This window comes from Dromaius novaehollandiae, chromosome 10 (assembly GCF_036370855.1).
Source record: "Dromaius novaehollandiae isolate bDroNov1 chromosome 10, bDroNov1.hap1, whole genome shotgun sequence".
NCBI classification, from domain to species: Eukaryota; Metazoa; Chordata; class Aves; order Casuariiformes; family Dromaiidae; genus Dromaius; species Dromaius novaehollandiae.
In genome coordinates, this window is record NC_088107.1 from 17875777 (window position 1) to 17896442 (window position 20666).

The 20666-nt window shown below is 39.7% G+C and overlaps 1 protein-coding gene across 2 annotated transcripts in view; it reads right to left on the reverse strand.

Annotated features, from left to right (window-relative positions):
• The window catches only part of THSD4 (thrombospondin type 1 domain containing 4), a 448823-nt gene that overhangs the window by 412739 nt on the left and 15418 nt on the right, over positions 1 to 20666 (reverse strand). The window contains exons 4-5 of one of the 2 annotated variants that reach the window (XM_064517462.1): positions 19926 to 20295; positions 19350 to 19507 (exon numbers count right to left, since the gene is read on the reverse strand). The exons of the other annotated variant lie outside the window; for it this stretch is intronic. The gene's annotated coding sequence lies outside the window, so the exon portion shown is untranslated. The remainder of the gene's footprint in view (positions 1 to 19349; positions 19508 to 19925; positions 20296 to 20666) is intronic. 2 annotated transcript variants of the gene reach the window in all.

The window sequence follows — 20666 nt, forward strand, 5'->3', positions numbered from 1 at the left end:
GTAGATAGTCCACAGACTTCAAGCATGTTAAAGGGGATGAGCATAGGCGAGCACGATTGGATGAGGAAGATGGTCAGGGTTTTTAAATCATCTCACTATAGCCATGCTCTTAGGGCTGTTACGCATTACATACTACATAATAAACCACTCAACCTCTGCTTCACTTACCCACCTTCCCATAAAAAGCTAATCTACATAACACCAACATCTGCTCAGCAGAAGGATAATTATACACGTATGTATATAAATACAGTCTCAGAGTAGACACTCTCACATTTTGTAAAGAAGTAAATAGAACTAATTAAATAATTAAGTATTATTTTGGAAAACATTGCTCATCTTTTTGGAGGAACAATTTAGAGTTGTTTAGAGAGGGAGGGTGATACTCCTCACTATCTAAATTGCTCTAATTCCTGAATTCTTTATAATAGCATTACTACTTTTCTGAAGAAAAATATTTTCTTTTGCATTTCAGCTGTACAGAGAAAAAATTTAACGTGTAGCTTTGCAGCTTTGAACAGATGTGTTTGTAGACAAGAGAGAAGAAAAGCCATAACCTTACAGCTATGTAGCAATTGTTCAGTCTGCAGTGTTTCTAGGTGTTAGGTATACAGTTCCTGCAGTTTATTGCAGTTCTGCGGGGTTAATTAAAATACTTTACAAAATCAGATAACAAGACAAGTAGGGGAGGGAAAGCGTGCATTTTATGTACTGTCTATTCATCTCCAATGAAGCCTGCCATGTACACAAGCGAACATCTGTGGAAAGTCTGTGCTTTAACCAGAGCAATCTCTCTTGGCTTTCCAGTTTTATTAGCTGGTCCTTTGCTAGAATTTTTTGTGTGCGCGCACACGGGTATATGTGGTTTGGGCGTATTTTCCACAAACAAAAGAGAAAATTAAAACAGTTTACATGACATTTTGTCTGTGTAAAAGCCAAAAAACTTCTGTCCTTATTTCATAGGCAGATAATGTTTTAGAAATGTCTCCTCTAAGATTCTATAGACATTAAGAATTCTATATAAATTAAGAATTAGCTTTTGTAAGCCGTATGTACAATGATGTGAGAACTAATAATAATCTAGATTGTATTTATCCTCTACTTTTCTGTAGTATTCAAATACATGAGCTGATCCAAAATGCAATGAAATCAATGAAGAAACACCCTGGGGATTTCAGCGAGATCCTTACACTGCAAGCAGGAACTTTTAAGTAATTATTTTGAACAGAATGATGGGCCCATGATTACCTAAGAGGTCGTATTCCTCAGGACGCTAGCAAAGAGCATGGTTTGTTTCTGAGTTGTGCTGTCTCCGCCTGCCCCAAAGTCATGCATTTCAGTAACTACGTGTTAGCTCTTCTAACTGGGGACTAACTGAAAGGCATTTTACTCTTCCCAGGCACACCTTGCTGCATGCAGAACACCGAATGGCATGGATAAGCTCTGAATGAAGCTTCTTTAGTCACACCAACGTCCTTGCTGTGGGACTTCAAGAACAGTGAGATGAACTGAACATTTTAGGCCAGCTTCCCTGCTGAGTAAAGGGAATTCTACCAATAGAGAGGGCAAATCTTTGTTTCTGGGCGAGAAAGAATCCATCTCATTCTCCTCACATGAACCTGGATAAAACTTCAACAAAAAGACAGAAAGAGCTACGACAAATTCTGCCTGTTCTGGTCTCATTTGTCGCATTTGGGTTGCGTCCATGGGGAAGGCCCACAGTTGCAGTCATGCACACCACTGTGCTATGGTGAACACAAAGCAAACATCTTCACTGCAATAACATGGGTGTGCAGGTCACTTGTGCGATTTAAAAGGTAAGCAGTGTGCATAACAAGAAAATTTTTGATGGTAACATAGAAGTAGCCCTTTGCATAGCAGATTTTAGATACTTTTAACTGAAATCAAATAGATTTTTCTTGTTATTTGGAGAAGACAGATTTGTTGTTAAAATTTTTTCTGCAATAGGACGCTGCAACAGGATGTAAGACTCCCTTGATAGAGTAGGAGACTACAATACACTGAATTAACATCACAGCAACCAGTAACAGAATCTGACAGCTAACAATCTCTCTTCCTACAGTAACAGTAGTAACAGTTCACCAGTCTAGCTTCTCAGATAATAGCATTTTTGATACTCACATAACTACTAAATAAGTTGCAGCAAAAGAGACTTTTTTATGGACTACTAAAAATGCTGTAAGAGTCACTTGGTTATTAATTTCTGTATTATTACGTAATTTACTTTCACTATTTCTTCAGCAATCAGTGCATCTTTTGGAACATTTTGCAGCTTAGAGCCGGAGGATGCGAGAGGATCAACTCCCCAGGCTCTATACTGTACCACAGAAGCATGTTTGTCACACCACCCCAAAATAACATTTTTCCAGGCTTCAATGTTCATCTATAAAAATCAGTACAGTTCCATTTATTTTTCTTTAAGAGCCTTCTTTTTGAAAGTTTAGCATTTTCTGTTGAAGCTAGGGATGCAGTTTCAGGCTTGAGAAAGCCGAAGAAAAACCTACAGAGCTCTGTTATTCATACTGTCTGTACAGTGAGTCACAGCCTAAGCAGAGCTTGTCAACACAAGTACCTAGCGCCAAATTGTAACCTCCACTTTAAGGTGTGGACTAGATGAAAGGAACAGAAAATGCACTACAATGTCCAGAAATCTGTCAGAAGGAGGGAGTGATCTTCAGTCTTAAATAGCACTACAATTTGCTTCCCCTGTTCCCAGGGATTTGGGAGTCCAGTGTGCATGAGGGGAAGCTGGCCAGAGCAGAAGCATAGCCAGAGACCCCTCGCTCTGAACAGCACAGGATTTTGACACATCCCTAGAAAAGCTCTGCAGAAGTAACTCAGAGTTAGCGATGATGGTTTTTTCTACCTACACAAACTCACGGGTCCTCTGTATGTGCAGAGAGGAATATGAAGCTAGATGTTCATCTAGGGCACAATATTTTGGATGGGACAATACTCTGCATATTTTGAGATCTAGAGAATTTCCTGATGGATTATGAAATAATTAGTTGGCCTGAGAACCAGCCCTGGGCCCATTCTGCAAGAAGGCAAACCTAATTCCCTCACAGTCTCTGACTGGAGCTGGATAGAAAAGCTATTCTTTTCCATAGGGGAAGGTTGATATATTTTTGAGATGTTAGGTTTTCCAAAAAAGTTTTCTAAATTGTACTGAAAATTTTTTTTTAAGTTTTCTATTTTTTTTGTATACTTTTTTCTGTTTTTCTCCTTTTTGTCCTACCACTTCTTCTAGAAAGAGAGAAGCTTGGGGGAGGAGGGAGAACAAAGAGAGAATGAAAGTGCCCCCCCAACATTTATTTTTTTAAATTGTTTTCTAATAGGAAGAATATTGAAAATTAGTATGAAAATGTGAAAGTTAGGAATAGTCTTTCTGTTTCTAATTGCTAAGATAATCCAAATGTAACCCGGAAGAGTGTCAAGATTCAAACTGCAAAGTACAATCCATCAAAGTCATGAAATGCAAATAATTACAGAGTTTGGAATTCCAAGATTACTGTTAGTACAAGGTAAAACCAAGCTCCAAAGAACTTCTTAAGCAGCAAGCGGAAGAAAACTTATAAAACTTTTGATAACCAGAAACATAATGAGGCCTTTTGAACTTTGCTGACACCAGATGGAAATATTTGGAAAAAACAAACCAACCCTTCCATATGATTTAGAAATACTTCTACTTTATAACAACAGTAGACTGCTGCAGAAAATATAATGTCATAAGGGATTATGACTTCAAAAAATGAAAAAGAGTATAGTGTTCCAAAATTATAACTTGAAACAGAATAGACAGAATTTGTGACAGAATTGCTTTTAAAAGACATTGCTTAGAAAAAAGTCTTCCAGAATGCACTCCATGGTCTTTTTGACCTATACCAAAGACAGTGACATCATTTAGCTAGTCTGCCTAAAAGACACTGAAAAGTGACCTCTGTGGTCACAAGTATGTGGTCACTTCAAAGGCATTTCATTTTTCCTGGGTGTTTTGTGTGTACATGCTGTTCAGAATAGGGTAGAACATAAGTAATTACACAGTACAGGCTTGCACTGCTGCTTGTCTGAGAAGATCTACATAACCTATTTATTGGCATACCAATTGTAAATTATGCTCATGAGGCCAAACTAATGCTTACATTTACTGTTCCAGAGGAGATAAGCACAAGCTAAGTGAATCCTTGTTAGGTAAACTCAGAGAACAATTATACAAACAAACTAGGTTGTTTGTCACCAGGTTGTCCAAAACGCCCAGCCCTTCTGTGGAGTGCAGGATCCTGAAGGCCCTGTCTGCTCCCCTACTGGACTAAGTTCCTGTCCAGAAAGACAGGTCTTTGAATCCCACAACTATGGGTAACCAGAAGCAAAAACCAGGAATCAGAGCAATGCCTCTAGGATACTGTACCTCATTAGTTGCAACTCTAGCAACATCACCTGGGAGAAAGGCCATTGCTCGAGCAGGGCAATCAGAAGCCTATAGACTATAACTAACAGCATATATGTGATGTAAAGGCCAGGTGTATAGATCCTAAAATACACACTTTTATGAAGAATGCTGTACTCTTCATTTACCAAGCCAGCTACTATCTCCTCACTTTCTTCTGCAGGCAGTTATAAGATAACCTAATAAAGATGAATCTTGAAAGATTATGGTCATGTGCAGACACCTTCCTGAGACACCTCCTACCTAATCAGATGCAGATGAAGAAATACAACATGAGAATTGACCAGCTAACAGATCCTTCACAGCATAAGCTTCTCTCTGTAACTTAGAACGGTTCCCAAAATACCAAGTCTCAACATAGTTACCAGCCCATATTTTAGATAAGATAAGATTTGGAATATGCATTACTTTGAGGCATTACCTTTATAATGGAAAGAAGAAGATATTTCTGTAGATGTTTCTTTTTACAAAAATAATGGCTCTTGTTTGAAGACATTCATAAACTTGGAAAGCTAATAATATTCCTTGATGGAAAGAACTGATAGGAAGACTTATAAGGAAGAATCACATCTTCAGACTAACTATGAAGTATGTTTCAGGGAATAATACCATTTTACTGCAGAAGATAAAAGGATGCAAAACAAACACCAATACATCTGTGGTGCATCTATGAACATTTTCGTAACCACTACAGAAGTCAAAGGTTCTTGCATCAGTGGATCTTTTGACAAGACAGAAGAACTGTCTTTTCCAGGATCCCTATCCTAAAGTGATCCCAAACTCTGCTCAGCTTGACTCTCAAAGGATGGCTTAGTTATAAATGAACTTGAGGAAACATGAGATAGCTCATCCAAGGCTGCCATAACTCTGCCCCTTCGAGCCTCCTGTGAGACTGGAAGACCTCAAGGACCATGACAGAAAATCAATACAAAATAGAGACACAGCATATTATGTATCAATCAGCTTTCTTTACTCTCCCTTACCACTTGGAAATATTTCCTTCCATGGAAGCCAAATGCATTCTAGATCCTCTTTCTTCTGTTTTGCTTTCCCTAGTGGCCTGGCCTGTAGGGCCATCAGAACCTGTAGAAAAGGCCTCCCATGCCTCTTGGTTCAAAAGAAAGCCAGGGAGCCTTTCCATGGACTATGAAAGGTAGCTAAGACCTGTTATGATCATGACACACAGTAACACTTATGACACCCAAAAACTAACTTTCTAAATCCTTTTGGCAATTCACAAAGTTTTGAGAATCACATGTTGGCACTGAGCATTCTCATGCTTCTCTTCATGACAGAATACCAGGACTGGGAGTAACAGAGCATTTCTTTCTACTGAGGATTATAGAAGGGCTGAAAACAACAGGATATGGAGTGAGAAGGAAAAAATCTTCCCTGGACTAGAGTAACACAGAAAAGATTCTTCTACTTCCTTTCGAAACATAGAAGGCTTCTGTGTGTCTTCTGTTGCAGACATTTACACCTGTTTACATCATTTGGCTTGGCTCATATCATATAGCAGCGTGTCATGGGAAAGAGGAGCACTTCAAAAGCAAGCTGTGGTATAACAAGGAGAGTCATGATCCAGATACGTATCACCGATAATCTCACACACAGCTCCTCAAGAGAACCCAGAGGACTGAGAAGCAGATGAGAACTTCAGTCCCCTAAGTGCTGAAGGATAAATAAGAAGTGAGTCAAGCAAAAGCATGCGACAGAAATCTGTATCAGCTTTCTACCCTACTTCATTTCCCATGGATAGATTTTCATCCAAGGACTGATGCTGTCTAGAAAGCTTCTGCCAGCTCATCTTGAACAACCACCACCCAGCCCGAAACGGAAAAAGAAAGTTTCTAGATGTTGAAAGTTTTCCATGGCACCAACATTAACTGCCAACTCGTGATGAAATAATCTGTCCCCATTGCTTATTTCTATGTTCCTTTATCCTCTCTACTCTCCCATAAGGGCAGATGTTCAAAGAATTTTTTTTTATGCATATATATGCATATGTGTATATACATAGTTTGTCCCTAATCTTGCTATTGCTGCAACCCATTTAGTTTTGGAAAAAAGGGAGCCTGAATATATTTTAATCACAAAAAGCGGATTAGAGCAGAGCAAAGAAGAATCATAAATCTGGCCTGTTTTGTTGTTTATATGATAAACTGCTGCAACGGTTTCACCTACTATGGCACATTGCCAGCACTGGCCCAGAAAGTGAGTATGAGTGCCAACTCTAGCTCACTCTTACTCTCTTCTCAGTATTTACTCCAATATTAATTCCTTTATGTGTTCTGTTCTCCCATGACTATGGGTGCTCACTCTCATATGACCCAGCAGCATAAAACCTTTTGAGGCTATAGTTCTCGTTCTGTTCCAGTTTGGTTTTTTATTCTTACAAAACAAGAAAACAACTGCTGTTGGCAGTACATGCTTTTTAACAAGTTTGTTTCTAATCCCAACACACTGCTTCTGATGCCAACTAGTCAATAATGTGCTCACTCACCCCTAACAAAGGGGGACAGAAAAGGTGGGCAATCAAGGAAGAAATACTATCTCCCCTATCTCTAGTCACAGTTGCTCTGCAGTGGGAGATGTGGAGCTTGCTCTCAAGTCGCACAGTTCTAATAAGACTTCCAAAAGCAAAGCCCTGCTCAGAACTGGCTGAATATGCCTGTCACCCGTTATTCGTGTACTCAGACTTGTTATCAAAGTTATGATGCGTAAAAACATAATATTGATCAAAATCAGCACACACTTCAGGTTTCTGCCAGAAGTTCCTTCTCAAGCCCTGTAGTATGAAAATAGTGTTAAATATCAGTTGAAGGTTATACAGAAACTACATGCGGAAATGTGATCTGAGTAATTTGAAATCTATTTTGCAATATCCCTGAAGAACAATATGGTATAAAAGCTTAAGTCATCAAGTCTGGCTTCTCGGTACCTATGTAAATTGTGCACCATTACACCCAACTTGGACACAGAATAAAAGTGAGTGACAGATAGAAAAGACTGACTGAGGTAGGCCATTCCTCTGCCCACCTGCATTATTCCTATATTACATCTTGTCAGTTCTTTTTTAGTTTAGTAAGTCCTTTTTATGCCTCAAAGGAACAACCTTTTAATTTTTGCCTGTAAAACTACCCCACAATTTAGGCCGACTTTGACTCTCCTTGTCTTCAACAGATGCTAAATTCACATCCAAATTCACCTCCTTCCTGGAATTTGTCAAGATGTCATTAAACTAAAGAGAGAATTTTGTCACAGCTGGAGTTAGTAAGTATCAGCTACGGATAACAAAAAGAAAAAACTACCCCAAAGCTTATGTGCAGACATTCTGGCACCTAAACATAGACTAAACTATTTCTATGCTGCCCTTGCTATCTCACTGTATCTTTTATATTTAATCAAAACTGCTCTATGATTCTCATGATATCTTTAAATTTATGGCTACTTGTCTCTCACCTTCACTTGTGTCTATGTTATCAAATTGTCCAATAATTCTACTTCAAGAATAACCTGAATAACCAAATCCACAGAGACCTTCAATCTTTTAATCGCAAAAACACAGAAAATACCAATGGCAGGGACTCTAGGAGCTTCTCCAGTCTTGTCTTCTCCCCACGGCAGGATCAGCCTACTTGATAGATATCTGTTAGAGCTATTTTTAAAACCCCAAGTGACAGAAATGTTAGTCTCCCAAGGAAAGATGCCCCAATAGTATGTTATCCATAGCTAACTAAGCATTAGCCAAACTAAGCATAATTCATCTTAATGCAATTTAGGCCCTTTATTTCTTTTCCTGCCTATCATAACTGAAAGGGAGAATATTCTCTTCTATTCTGCAATAGCCTTTGAGATATCTGAAGTCATTATTTAAGGAAAGAATTTTTGTTTTCTCTTTCAGTCAGAGAATTTATCTTTTCAATAAATCACCTTTGCTATTAGAAGATGAAAAAAAACACATAAACCCATAGCTCCCACAGACCTACTGGAAGATCCAAAATATTGGTTCATTTCCTACCATTTTTGACAGAGCTGTTTCTGCAGTAAGTATTGCGTAGGGAATAAATATGAATGACATGACTGAACTTGACCACACCAGAACTGAACACGATACAGAATTTAGAACTGACTCACAGACCCCAGTCCTTCTGTGCAACAGACAAACAACTTTTAGCCCTTTGAAACCTTAAGTACATTCTTTGCTTGGGTTGCTCACATACTGTTCCTTTGGCACAAATCGGCAAAGCTTATTGCACGATAGTTCTGCAAGATCTCCGAGGAGCAGCTGGAACACCTAGGAGTAGGAAGAAGCTGCAATCACATCTTTCATTTACCTCCAATCCTTTTTGACTCTGGCCAACGTAAGCGGCAGGACAGAGGAGTCACGGATATCAAGGAACTTTGTGCTGGGCATCATAGCACAAAGAACAACTGACTGGAGAGAGCACATGTACATGATTGCATTGGTGTACTTTGCAGTTGGAACTTAACATACATGCATTAAGGATAGAAAATATGTACCCGTATTTTTTTTTTCCCCTCTAATCTTCCCATGCTACGGCTTATGATTTACGCAATTCTAGGAACGTTAATGGTGTCAAGCCTTTCAAGAACTTAAATAGAAAAAAATTCTTACCCTGATTGTCTGTAATTCAACCCCTCAGATGACAGCTTTCCCGCAATACCATGCTCTTATCTTACCTGTGAATGTGTACACCAGGCAGGGAGAAATATTTCTGTTCTCAAACCCTGCCTAATGCTGAGACATGCCAAAGCCAGATACCATATTCTGCAAGTCTCTTAGGAAGACAGTCTTTGGCTTCTGTTTCACTCTGGCAAGCATGAGCATGTATTGTTGTTCTCACAGAACCTTTACAAAAATTAAAAAGCAAGTGCATCCTGGCAAATTGCAACGAACAGCCCATATCACTAGATTTGATTAGTATATGTAACACTACACTGAATCAAATATTGGTGCCCTGAAATTAGTGCAAGTGTCTAAAAAGCAACACCAACCTGCAGTCCTTATTTTCAAGCTCTTAAAACCTGAGCAGCTGTAACTTGCTGCCATAATACACTGTGAGGCTTTAGTCTATGTTAGCAAGACAAATACTGACCTGACAACTTAAAGACTGATTGTTTTGTAGAATTTAAAGGAACATTGTTTAAAGGGAGATACATGCTTTTTAAAGATGGACATTTTGATTTTAAGGTCTTGCAGTAAGAGCTGGTACAATATTGAATGGGCTAGTAATTAGCCCTAAATAAGTGTTCCCTATGTGCACTGAATTTAGGGGAGTTGGAGTGGAAATGAAGATTTGTCTATAATACAAATAACATTTCCTTGCATTTCAAAAGGGATTCTGAAATATAGGAACTCCACTGTAAGTCAGACTAATAACCCATTCAAATCTCCCCCTACTGTGACCAGTGATAGTACTTCAGAGGAAAGTCTCAAAATTTGGCAATTCTTTTAGTGTCACTGACATCTGATGGTGATGAGTTTTGTTAGTTCATTACAAAAGCATGTAAAAAGGATAAAAAACAAAAAAACCTGTAAAAAGTCTGCTTTCCAATCTTTTTGAATGTTTTTGTCCATGTGTTATGGAAAAGGTGAAAAGAAAAACAGGTGGACTTTTTCAGAACACACATCATTACCCATACACCAGTTGGTCTTCCCTCATCTTCTCCTTAGCAGTAACAGCCCTACTCTCCAGTCTTTCCAGGAGCTGAGGGCACTTCTTCCCCTTCTATTTCTGTTTGCTAGTAAGAGGGAGGTGCAGCTACAGCACAGTTCTCTCTCAAGGCATGATAATAATCTGAGTATTACTTTCTGCCCATTTCTTTAATCATCTAGACAGCCTGTTTGCTTCTCTGACTGCTGCTTCACATTGAGCAGATAATTCCCTTGAGTCATTTACAATGATACTTGTTCTTTTTCCTGAGCTTTACAGCCAATTTATGTCTGCCTGGCTAAAATAATTCCTTCCACTGCATGATACTGAGTGTCTGACAATTGTTTCATCTGTCATCATGCTGCCTGAGCCAGTGGCTTCACTGTGTTCCCTGAAGTCCTTTGCGGTCTTCTCTAGGACTATGTATTTCACAAAGCATTTCGAAAGCCTCTGTGCCAAATAACAACCCTCTGCCCATTCAATTTTCTTCCCTTGATTTCTTCACAATGGGAAGCAGGTCCACAACATGCCATGAACACTAATCCTTCAAATATCAGTTATCGAGTTTACTCTGTCAACTGTCTCTATCCTGTAAGCTTAAATGATCTTCATTTTTTTTTCCTCGTACTATGCAGCACTTAAGGTCAGCACTCATTAAGGTCAGCACTCAGCAGTACCTGCTAATAGAAATTGGTTCCTGCAAACAGTTTTCACTGGACACTGTCCCAAAGACAAGAGCAGCAAGAGTATCCTGGGTTTTAGAGGTATTTAGTGGGGCAGGAATACAGAAGGCCACAGTTAAGTAAGGCTGCCATTTGCTCATCAGGAAAGCACTCAGGCAGATCCACAATCACAGATCAGTGGGATATGTTGCAAGACATACTGCATCCCAGGTGCACTGAGATGGAGGCATGAGTGTCCCTCACAAACAGAAGGCTGCTCCATTTCACAAGTGTAATAGTACTAACGTTTTTTTAAACAGTCTATCACAGATGCTGCGGTTCAGATTCTACAGTGAGGCGTGCAGAGAAAAATAGCACATTAAAATTAAAACAGATTAAGAAATTAAAACAGATTAAGTAGATAGGATCAGCTCTGACTTACTAGAATGGTTCTGGAACATGTTTGGTTTGTAGTAACATAGTTCTGCTGAGGTTTGTATTCAAATTGTCACAATATATTACCATTCCTGACAACTTCAAAATATAAAGGAAGCCCCAATATGACTACTTTATTTTAACATCTTAGAAAGATAGATTTAGTAATCTTTTATTCACTGAACTTCTCCAGAAAATATAATGGCATCTGCAGATTTTCAGAAAGCTGCTGCGAGGGCAATCACTCCCAGTCAGCAGTTACTTCACTGGTTTGTTAGGCAACTAGCCTATGAAATTGCTCCACAGATGTATCAACAGTTGTCCTGTTTTGCCCCTTTGATTTCAGATGATTTTCTTCTTTCTGATATTTTCTGATCATTCTCTTTATCCTTGTTTACGCTAGATAAATGACTTACTGCTGGTTCAGAGTGCTGAAGAGCATGCAACTGCGAGCTAAGTGCAGAACATGCCATATTAGCATTGTTGGGTTTAATCCCAGCTCCCAGAACGGTTCTGAACAGACTCTGGCCTTGTGTATGCTGGCGGCTAAACCACATTCATCTGTGATTCAGCTGCAATATTGCTGACACTTAATATCAGCAAGAGATAATTTTCCTCGTGTAGGCACTTTTCTTTTCCTGCCAGATGTTGAGCTTTGTGTCATTCATAAATACAAGGGAAAGTCACTTTGCCGTAGAACTTTTGTGAATAATTTCCACTTCAACTCACTGTGCCTTTCACTGGTGAAAGGCTTGAAAAGAAGTCAATGAAACAGAAGGCCAGATTTCTGAGCGGTGTAAATTCATACATTTCTATTAATGGTGCCGATTTGTCTGATATAAGAATTTGGAGCATATTTTAAGATCACGTTTTCCCTTTCCTTTCATTAATGGAATATGCTCCAGTTTTCTTCATGCTAACATGACATGGAAAACACTTTGAATTAGGTGACAAAGCCCCATGTTCACACAAAACTTTTCAAAAGTTGTACTCAAATGCAAGAGCCAAACCACGTTCACAACCAAAGCCTGCTCTAGGCTGCTTAACAACTTTCAAAATCCAGCCTGATGGAGGTTCTTACTTGCTCTGCCTCTTTCACTCAGAGGATGAACTCTAGACTTGAAACAAGGCAAGGCAAAGATCATTTTTACATGGTACACTGTTTGGCATGAGGCATGAACGCCAGGTATCATGACATAAATAACAACAATGAAATAACTGGACTCTCCTAAACTATATTCAGCTAGTCATTGCGTGTATCCCATATCCTAGGTATTAGCAAGCCAAGGCCCAACAGCCATCTTTTCTAAGACTAGTTGTATCAATTCACATTCAAATGATCGTTTCTAGTTTCAGTGAGCTAGATCTTCAAGCTAGTCTCAGTGTATTCCCTTACATATTCTTTCCATGCCTTACTGATGTGCAATTATTTTTCATTTGTCCTGAACGCAAATCAAAGACAAAATCCCTACAGTTCCACCCCTGCTTTCTTCCCTTCTTTATAATAGTGATACATTTGGCTTGCCTGCTAACTCATTGCTTACCCGCATGCCTCTGACTGAACAGAGATCTGCATACAGATCCTTTATAACTTTTCAGAGACAAGCATATATGTAAGAACTACGTACCCAAGAAATCTGGTAAATACATCAGGAAGACCTACCTCTTTGGGCTACCTGGGGATGTTAGAACAAACCCTGGGAAAGCTGCATACATTGGAATAGTAATCCACTTCTGTTTCAAAGATTCAAAGTTTCATGGACTTTTTTCTTCCCCTGCCACTTGAGGTGGTCCCCAGGATCACAGCTGAGATATGTGGGCAGAAAGGATGAGAAAGCCTCCAAAGAAAACAGCACTGAGAGAGGCTAGACAGACAGAACAATGCATAGCATGTTGGCAATGTCTTTAACCTCTCTGCTCTCTTCCTGCACATTATAGCTGTGGCTTTTGGGTTTCTACAACAGATACAAGTTGAGAGGGTAAGAGGTGGGCTTTGTGGTGTCATGTGCAAAAGCATGCAGAGTAGATGGTACTATAGCTCTTTCTAGACTAGATATCTTCTGTATGGTTTTCTGCAGTTACAGGGATTGAGCTTGAGGATCTAGTGATCTCTTTCCGCCCAACATTTCTGTATTCCCATGTTTCTAATCAAGAAACAGTCATATCACAGTCAGAGGGAGCACAGTCACATCAGGTCTACTGAGAGATACACCCAAGATACTGTTTCCTCCAAAAGCTAGAAGAAAACAATCCTCTCCTCCAGAGCGGAAGGGAGAACACACACACACACACACACACACACACACACACACACACACACACAAAATCCCACACCACACCCCCCCCACAGCACAGAAATGACTTAGAATTCACTGCTTGTGAATAGGTTGGTGGTAAGAGAGAGAGAGAAAAGCAGTAAAACCCATCTAGATGGTCCTGCAGCAAATCTTTAGCAAAAATGCTCAAGAACCTCTGATCTTCACATAAAGACTTACACTGTGAGTTGACATATGATATATTGGAAAAAAATCTCTCTCCCACAGGCTGAAGAAAATGTGTTTAACATACAAGCAATAGACAAGCAGTGTCAGGTATTGAAACCTTCAAGATCTTTAATCCATCCCTGTACAGACTTGATTCCAACAATTTCAGGAGCTGGCCCTGGGCATCCACTGATTCAACTGTTGAGTTTATCCAAAAGGTGTGACAGTGTCTTACAGGATCATTATTTTTCATACACCAATTCACAACACAGTCACAAAGTGCTCAGCACCCTGAAGAATTGCAGGTTTGTACCAGAGTCCTTTCTTTCACCGGAAGAACAAGTTCACTACAGGCAATATATCTCTGTCAGCTGCTAGATCAAGGACATATAATATTTTATGGTGACTTAAAATCCTACAGGAGTACATGCTTAGAATGCACAGCTGCATTCCTCAGAATAAGGGGCATCTCTGCTGTGTTAATCTTTAGAAAGTATACTGATTTCTGTCCTTTTCCAAAGTTTGTTTGCGAGCAAGAGGTCAAACGCAATCTTTCCTCAAGTACATAACCAGGAAGAGGCTGCTTAAATATCCGGCTTAGATGATGAAACTGCCAGGGAAAGAGTGCAGTTGTGGAGACAGATTTTTCAAAATAGACATCTGTTCACTAACAACTGGACTGCAATTACTAGATACTTTCTTCAGATATTATTGACCTGTGAGAAATCACACAACAACTATGCAACCATATTTTCTACTTGAGTTTAAGTTTTTAGAGGCCTTCTAAAAATTAGAAGGAGCAGTAGTATAACAGAAGCTCCTAAGAGCTCTGACAAAGACCAGCAAAACTTATAATGCCAGACCCTGTACAAGCAAGTAGCGAAAACCACCATCCCTAATAAGGTGATAGTCCAGCTAAGCGACAGTGAGCAGAGTCAAAATCAGTAAGGGTATCTTCCCTGTAAGGCTGAGAAAACAGCACAAAGACTGAACTGCTGCCCACCACCCCCAGCAAGTGAAGCTAGATTACCCAAGCTCTAGTTTAGCTCCAATAGCCGAAGTGTCATCCTTTGGCAAAGTTTTTCTTTGGACAGCACAGACCATCTGCTATTTTTTCCCCCTTGTTCCAGGATAACTTATCACTCCCCTTAGAGAAGGAGGGTGGGAGAGGAGCCATAAGGTCACCCGAGTCCCACCCCAGCAAGGCCGTGCGGGCCCACAGGATGCCCCACTGGCAGGGGGGCCACACCAGCAGAAGGCCCATGGCTGCCCTTGGGGCAGCGCACCACTCCCTCGCGTTTCTGAAGCATTGTGTTTATGAGGTTTTAATGCCAAAATGAAGCCTTTAGCCTGAAGCTGATGCAAGCTTTCATAGGGTGGGAAAGCAACTGGGAAAGAAGGGGTGGGGGGACAGAAAAATCAAGCCAAACATTTTCTTTCAGATCACACAAACTATTCACTTCCACCCAAAATGAAATTATTTCCCCTTTCATTTCAACAGGAGAAAAACAGAAGGTCGACGCCATCCGTCGGCTCCGCAGCTCCCTGCCAGCACACAGAGCACAGCCCAGGGCTGCGGGGCTGGGGACAGCAAAGCCCTCCCTGCTTCACTCCAGCCTGTCACAGACACTGCAGTGTTTACCTCATGTTTCATATACCATATACTGCATAATGGGGGAAAACCCTAAGCTTACTAACTGGCTCCACATTCAGCTTAGCACATGCCTTCCTGGTCCCTCTCTAGACAGCGCCAAGTGAATGGACTAGATTCAGCTATATGGACAAATAGACAGACAGACATGCAGTGCAAGATACTGCACTTCTTTATCCTACTGTCAGAGAACTACTTTCAAGGAGGGCAGCTACTGGATGTTACCTTGGTATTTTCTTCCCCAAGAGAACAGGTTTAAGGATAGTGGAATTCAAAGTTGCTAGCTAGAGGCGCTGGAGTGAGGTGGCCCAGCAGCTGCGTCACCCTGGCCAGAGGGGCCAAGGGAAGTCAGTGAGGGAACGCACTGCTTCAGAGCACGCTGGCTCCAGGGTCTGTTGCCTGGACATCAGGCATCCTCTGAACGATCACTTGCGGCTGTCTTCTCCTTTATTCCTCTCTGCATTTCATCCAGACTCACAAGATCTCTGTGCTAGGGTCTGTGTTGAGAAGCTAATTTCCAATTACTAGCCTAAAAAAAACATTTTTATGGATTATATTCCAGTTAGAAACCACTCTTATCCTTAAGTCATGATTTGCAACTTTTATGACCTGGCAAAGGTATTTTCCCCTGAGTTTTATAGTGGAAGATTTGCAGAATGTTTACACCACAATTCCTTGGAGCCTTAGATCTGCTCCTAGTGCACTCCGCGGTTCTGCCCTGTCAGAAGATGTTGTCCACTAGAGAAACTTTCTGAAGAATCCCATACTTTCCTAAGACTAGTGCTGCAGTTTTATATGCAAAACTGAAATCACTGCTGTAGACAAGGATTCTGTGACTGGAATAGTTCTCAGTTTCATATCTGTTCTCCTAATAGATTATGAGCAGGTGTAAGTGACACTGAAAATGGCTGCTGAACAAGAGCCTTGCTTCTGTCAGGTTCACAGAGCTGCAACTGTGATAGTTTTAGCAGAATCAAGGAGATCCCAAGTGAAGATAAGTGAAGGATGTAGCTGCACCTGAAGTGAACACACTGCTGTGTCCCAAAGCTTCCATAAAGTACTTTTATTAGACAGGAAGTTAGACCTGTCCTCTCCTTTGGTATTTTAGTTTTATGAAAACACTGACCAGGAATTGTAAAGAAACCACTGCTTTGCACCAGCCTGAAACCTATAAACAGTCCTAAGTTATCAGTGGCAGTCTTGCATGTAATAGCCAGGAAACCTGAAGCTTGTCAAGCTTTGAGCTTGATTTGGATGTTCTCTTCCTATAAAGCTTTCTCTCTCCAGCACACGACATTGTATGGAGCAAGCCTCCCATGACAGATACAAAATCAGCACACGCTGAAGTTAGAACACACATGGAGGAAGGAGGAATGCCAAGTTAGCTTCCTTATCCAAATGTGTCACAGCTGCTTGGCTATTTTCAACTAGAGTGGCAACAATAATGAACAAACACAGTGAAATTCATGAAATTGAGTTAGTGATTACTCATACATTTTAAAAACTCACTAGTGATAAATGATGTTATTTCAGGAAGAACACACACACACACAACACTTTTGTTATAAGATAAAAATTTTAGCTTAGAATTGCTTAACTGCCTTTTTTTTTTTCTTTTAAGCATCAGCTTATATCTTAAACATGATCATCTGTTTAAGAGGACTAACAAAATGGACTATAAAATAGGACAACACAATTGGGAATCTAATTCTGCTCCCCCTGAAGATATAGTATAGTTTAGAAACCTCAGGAGTTCCTCTAGTCCAACCACATGTTTAAAGCAGGGCTGACTTTGACACTGGATCAGGTTGCTCAGGGCCCTGTTCCTGAGTCAACAGAAGGAAAACAACACCTACTAGAAAATTTCATTCATTCAAGTGAGTCCTGGGAATGAGCTTAATTCAAACAAGTTCTTTCCAGTTTTTCTGGAAGTATTCCTTCAGTTGAAATACTGCTTTCCCAGGATGGGAAAGATACTCTATCTAGCTGATCCAGATTGAAAGTATGAGAAAATGTTTTTTCAGATGTTAATCTAAAATGATATTAACTTATTTCACTAAGTACTATAACATCCTCATGAATTGTACAAGCAATACCAAATATTGGTGTATCTATAGAAGATCAACAAGGATAATTCTATATGAGGAACAGCATGCTTTGATGAAGATGAAGATATGGTAATTACGAATAAAAGTGAAAAGTACAGCATGAGATTAGAATATGGGACAATGATCCAAAATACTTGGCTCTCCTCCCATCTTGGCCATATAGTTAGTGTGCGATCTTGAACAAGAAGTTTAGGGTCAAATATTTCAAAGTAATTCAATGATGTTGGACTTGAAAGTTGAAATACTGTGAAACTTCAGATGTAGGACAACTGGCATCAGGGGAGAAGAAAGGACAGCTGAAGTTGCTTAGCAGTCAAACTACAAACAGTTCATGAGTGTTGCCTCCTGAATGCCTCATACTGAAATCCCTGCAGCATTCAGAAAAGTTGGTTTGTTCGTAGCAGTCCACTCCTGACTTGCAGTCTCTACATGCTCACTTCACAGTTAATCCTTTAAAGCTACTAGGAGACTATCATGAGTATTACAAATATTTAAAGTAAAAATTCCCCCAGTATGCACGACTAGATTCAGCCCATGAGTTAAATAAAGATCTTCCATCTCTATTTAACAAGATACTCTAAATACAAGAAAATCCTTTACATTCTTTACCTTCTTCTGTATCTTTTTCAGGAGAACGCCAGATTCAAACAATTCTTCTCATCTCTCTCAATTCTGTCTCTAATGCCTGTCCAATCTGTGTCCTGTCTAAAGCAGCAAGAGTAGTAGTTGTAATAGGACTCTTGGTGTTATGAGCAACTGTCACTACCCATAAGAACAGCAATAATAGACTGCTACCCAGTGCCAAGGAAAATGCTCTCTAAACCTTTAGCAGTTACCTGAACTATTGATTGACTCTGAGCAGCACAATATTTTGTTCAAAAAAAGTTACCACTAAATTTTTAATTACACATTAGTCTCCCACATAATTTATTTTCTATTTCCTTGGTTCTTAATGAGATCAATGCTCTGAGCCATATTTCATCCCCAAGGCTAGCATTTGGAACATGCAAACCTTTCCTAGGAACAGTTCCAAAAGTCTTGATGTTTTGCTCTCACAAGTTCACAGGCTGCCTTTAGCCCAGCTCCCAGTGCTTGGACGGGTTCCTCCTGAACAAAGTCAAAATTTTCAGAGAACCTGCCATTGCCTAGGCAGCAGTCAGTGAAATCATGCAGACGTGCATGCTGTTGAACAACACGTTCCAAACTTAAGAAAAAACCTTTTTACTCCATTCCTTACTTTCCCCTCCCAATAAAAAAGTCTCAAGTTTTATAAGACAGCAGAACTTATGAAAAGAGATGGAAAAGACATTACTATTAAATACACTGCTGGGTGAATGTCTGTGCACATGTATTTGTTCTTTAAAGAGAAATGCTAAAAGAATATTTTAAGAATTAAGGGAAATCTCTGACTTTTTAGAATCAATTAAATTCCATTTCTCAGGTGATCTTGACTCCTCTGCACCTCACTTTTTTTTCCCTTTTACCCCCATCCTTTATTCCTTTTTTGCTTTATTAAAAAAACACACAAAGATGAAAACCAGAAAAACCCTTTGAATGTTCCCTAAGGCATAAAGCAAGCAAATGGAACATACCTTCTCTCCAAACCATCCCAAGTATGTATTTGGATGAGAAAGTGAACTTGTCTTTGTTCTTTTTAAGTGACAGCAAACAGGTGAGAAATTTTTGAATGAGTGAAGAAAAAAGTCAAATAGATGTGCTTATCTACTGCAATGAATTTCACATCCTGTGACAGGAAGAAATGCAGCAAGCTCCTTTCCTCTTAGGACAGGACCCTTAGGAAGGCTACAGGTACTAATGTACACAGGCAGATACAGGTTTTATAGTTACTGTGCTGCTGCTTTACCTGGATCTCCAAGAACTGGCATAACTGACTGCGCTGCTAGTTGTCCAAATGGATATTCCATGAATATAATTCTTTTTCTGAATCCTCCTGGAAAAGGAGGACACTTATTTGAAAACTTTCTCCTTGAAATGTTGCTTGGAATTTTTCAAGTAGGAGCTCTGGAATGAAAAAATTCCAAAATAGTAAAAAAAAAAAAAAAAAAAAAAAAGAGAGAGAGAGAGAGAGAGAGAGAGAGAGAGAGAGAGAGAGAGACAAAAAAAACCACACTATGACCTGAGGGAGACGCTACTGAGCAAATCAGCCTCAAGACAAAAGGTGCAAGGTCCTGCCTTTTCCATTCAGCTGCCAGGCTCAAACAGCTATTCACTGACAAGAGCAGTGAGGAGGTGTATACACTTAAATTTTCTGTTTGTTAAGTCACTGTCCTCAATAGCTGTTTCATGGAAGATGTTACTTCAAATTTGGTCATGGATTTTCGAAGAGAGACTAATAAATTGTGCTGAGGTACAAACAGATGGCAAACAGGAGGACTTATAATCCAAAGACAGAATGAACTGTAGAATAATGAAAGTTTACCTGTTAATGTCCTCAGAGTTGTCTCCAAGAAAACTGAAATGGCTTCTTCAAGGCAGTACAAAGTAGCTTTCTATTGTGTGGTCTCATATCCCATGGCAAATTAATTTTCCTCTTTCTTTCACCAGATGCTCTGGTTTTCTGAGTTTGTTTCCATATCCTAAAGGCCTTTCGTATGCCAGAGATGCTTCCTGTCCTGGGTTACTAAACTCTACAACTGCTCAGCCCCTGGTTCCAAACAAAAATCTTTCCTAAGGCTCTGAAATAAATGCAAGGAGATGAACTGCACTCCAACACCAAAGGAGAGAATCTTCTCACTTTTGCGGTTTCAAATTTGAAACGAAATAGAAGAAATCCATACTGCTCCCACTACCTAGAAGGGGTGGAAAATGCAACCATCATCTCACTGAGGGAGAAATTAGATTGCTCCTGCTATCATCAGGAGTTGCAGAAGTGTTTTCAAGAACAACTGTATTAGCATTTTAAGAATAAGCAGTACTTAATGGAGTATACTGCCCATTAGGACTCTTTTTCACAATATTCTTAGAGCTGTCAGGGAAGGAAAAATATCTCTTGGATGAAAAATGTAAGGTCTTATCTCAGAAACAGAATTTACCTATTTAAAATAATTTATGCTCCAGAGGTTAAGTACAATAGAAATGGTACTATCAATTGGATTTCTGCTTATAAGAATTATGAAATGGCATTTGATGACAGAGTGGCAAGGTTACCATTCCTGATGAT